Genomic DNA, 3,885 nt, shown 5'->3' on the forward strand with positions numbered 1-3,885 from the left:
CGAAACGAATTACTCGATTACAGAACAGGAATGTCTCGCAGTAGTTTGGGCGATCCAAAAATTTCGACCATATCTTTACGGACGCCATTTCACGGTCATAACCGACCACCACGCCTTATGCTGGTTGTCGTCAATCAAAATTTTGTCCGGACGACTTGGTCGCTGGGTGGTACGCTTACAAGAGTACGATTTTGACGTTGTCTACAAGTCTGGGAAAAAGCATCAAGATGCCGACGCTCTCTCTCGCTGCCCGCTGCCACTATTAGCTTCGAGTACATCTATCAATTGCTCGCCACTTGATGATGAGACTAAGTCGTCACTCCCGTTATTACCGTTATTACCTCTATCTGTTACTGACACGTTATCTTCCAATCGCGTCACTCACCTCGCCTCGTGTCAACGTTCTGACCCCTACTGCAACAGCATTATCCAACGCCTGTGCGGAACTACATCTGCACCAAATGCCAGATTACGTCGACAACTGCGACTATTTAAGCTTGACAACAATGTGCTGTACCGCTACATATACAACTCCGATGGACACCACTGGGTACCTATTCTTCCACGTTCAATGCGCACACAAGTCCTTGAAGCCTTGCACGACGACCCCCCTGCTGGCCATTTGGGACTCCACAAAACATACCACCGCGTTAGGAGCCGTTTCTTTTGGCCAGGCATGTCTACCTTTGTGGCCAAGTACGTCGCTTCTTGCGTTCAGTGTCAACGGCGGAAACGACCGACTTCGCCTCCTGCTGGGCTTTTACAGCCCATCCCATGTCCCGAGACACCGTTTGCCATCGTTGGGATAGACCTAGTCGGCCCTCTGCCCATTACGCCAGCGGGTCATCGATGGGTCGTGACAGCTGTTGACCAGCTCACACGTTACGCAGAGACCACTCCTCTACGCTCTAGTTCGGCCTCCGACGTTGCCACTTTCTTTCTAGATGCCATTGTGCTGCGCCATGGTGCACCTCGTGTACTGTTAAGCGACCGCGGCAAGACTTTCATGTCAACAATGCTCACAGAAGTACTCGGAGCTTGTGGCACAGTTCATAAGACGACATCCGCATATCACCCACAAACAAATGGCTTAACCGAGCGATTTCATCGCACACTAATAGAAATGATATCAATGCATATCGGGCCAAACCACGACAATTGGGACAAACTTTTACCTTTCGTGACTTTTGCTCACAACACCGCTATCCAACGATCTACGGGATACTCACCTTTCTACCTAGTTTACGGCCGTTCACCGACATTCACCATCGACGCCGCTTTCTTCAATGCACCAACTAACACCTCGGCCAGTATACCCGAACAGTTCGTCTCGAGACTTGAGGAATGCCGTCAACGTGCTCGCTTCAACACAGAAGTCAGTCAGCTAGATCGCAGGCAACGTTACGACATCTCTCGTCGCGACGCCTCCTTCGTACACCCGGTTTGTGCGAGAAGTTTGAATCCCGCTTCCTTGGACCCTATATTATTAACGAACAAACATCCCCCGTGAACTATCGCCTTACTCCCGTATACGTTTCTTCCGACCATCGTTGTCGTGGTTCGGAGATCGTTCACGTTTCGCGCCTAAAACGATTCGTTCGGCGTTCCCCTCCTGGCTCAGTCGCGGCCTGGCTGGCCGCTTGCGCGTGCGGGGAAGTTAGTGTGAGCATTATTCTTACGCTTCATATTCTCACCTGTACATACTCATCATCACCGTTTTGGGGCCTGGTGGTGGGGCTCTCTCTCAGGAGAATAAAGAAGAGACTGGCTGCCTAAACCTCGTCTCACAATATGTGTATGTGCAGTTGCTGGTGGCTCGCTGGTTTTTATCTGTTCTCCTTTAATTTCCTATCGTCCCGAAAAGATGAACTAGATGCAAAGCGTGTTCACATCTGTAATAGCATACCGAACTGTTAATTTCGGTTTGATGTGTTGTTAGGTGAAAACTGGCTTATCGTGGCCTCAGAATGTCAGCTTTTCTTTTTGTTTTGACAGCTATGCCTCTGTAAAGGAAGTGACTAAATCAAACATGCACTGTGTCAGTGTGACTTACGCAAACCTTGCTTTCCTTCGTCTTATGATGAACCGATCTGTCTAAGATGTGTAGCGTCTATTTGTTCTTATGATTGTGACTTGCGCCGCAATTCTTTTTCTTTATGAACTGTGCAGTTGAATGAAATCTGACAGATACCTGCCTTGCGTTTCATATATGTCGCAAATATATTGCTAATTTTCACATGTGAGGTTGTAGCACCTTTAAAGTGTCGGAGCTTCAAGTGTAATTACGACCTCGTACCGAAGCGCGCGCTTCAGATAATTTCGTTTCTGCTTGCCAGTCGAGTTGCTTAATTAGTAGTTTAACTATCTTCTCCAAGGTAAAAAAAATTCTACGTGCATGTGTGCTTACCTTTTCATATAACCTGTTATTTTATGCGCTTCTTACTGATGCTGATTTTCATTGGCTGATTTATAGTCTTTTGCGGTCGGTGCTACTGTTGCCAAGTTGCTTCTTTGAACCATATTCTGTTCCTTGGGTAAATGTATTCAAATTGCTTTTTCTTGGCTTTTAGGACGGATTTATTGTGCTCTGTTTTTAAAGTATTTGGGAAGCTCCTTTCTGAAATTATTAAATATTTTACTCTCCATTTTTTACGCGATCGGTTGTACTTTTTGACGTCAGGAATCGCGACCAAGCACGACTTCTCCCTGCTCCACACAAAGGTGACATGGTTTTTCTGAAGCTGAAGCAGGCTTATTTTTGAGCTTGTGTGTAGATTTATGTTCGCGAATGAATACACCGTGTTCAATATCGCAGCAGTAGCAGCACATTTACTGAAATGCTCTTTCTACATAAGCCAATAAATAGTTATTGTATTTTCTGAATTATTTGGTGGCATGCAGGGCGATTGTACTACGCGTTCGGGCGATCGACATTTCCACTCCGACCAGCCGCCGTATTGCGTGTTGGCACTGAGAAACCGATGCGCAAATACATAGCCCGCTTATTGTTGCGAGAAAAAGTGTGCATATCTTGCGACTGTAAGTTGGCGCCACACTCGTGAAGTCGCCACTTTGGGCGACAGTAAAAAAATGCTGCGATATAAATCTGGGTTCATGTGTATTCCTGCGCTTCGTGCAACCAGAGCTGTAGTGTAGATAAGTGGTTGTATAGCATCGATATAGAATTATTTCACTTCATGAATTAGTACAAACAATAAATGCAGTCATTATAGTTATCTTTCTAAAAAAATAATTGGAACATTGCGATAACTATGCGTCAAACAGTGCACAGCGCGTTATATGCGCCCGTATGTTTGTGGGCTTCACGTACTCTTACGCACGTCTTTGCATCTATTCTTAACTAAACTGCCTATTTACTAAGCTTTTGAATGATATTGGTTTGTGCACGTACACGTTGTCAATAGAGGTTAACGCTATTATTTTTATGCTCGATCCATTCTTTTTCTGTGGCGTACGTATAGACGCTATGACGGTACCAAGAAGTGCATGTATTCTACTAGGCACATTAATTCTGGGATGATATGTAACAGACGTGTAAGCCGAGAAAAGCGCCGATATGTTTTATGTTAGACCCATCCAAAAAGAAATTAGCACTGACATCTGTCATACGTTTATGCAAACCGCTCTGAAGCCGTCTACTGACGACGTTTTAAAGATGTCTTAGCAAGATGTAAGCAGAAGACTTAAAAACAAGACGTCTCCTATCAGTCTTTTGCAGAACGTTTTCCAGACATGCTCAAAAAGACGTATCCGTCCTGAATAATCGTACACGTTTTAGCTCGTTTCAGCTGGTCCAAGACGTCTTCACAACGTCTTGCGTTCAGTGAGCTAGAAGGCAGTGCTGCGCTTTCGAAGGTCGAGATG

The sequence above is a fragment of the Dermacentor andersoni genome, chromosome 6 (genome assembly GCF_023375885.2).
Source record: "Dermacentor andersoni chromosome 6, qqDerAnde1_hic_scaffold, whole genome shotgun sequence".
NCBI classification, from domain to species: domain Eukaryota; kingdom Metazoa; phylum Arthropoda; class Arachnida; order Ixodida; family Ixodidae; genus Dermacentor; species Dermacentor andersoni.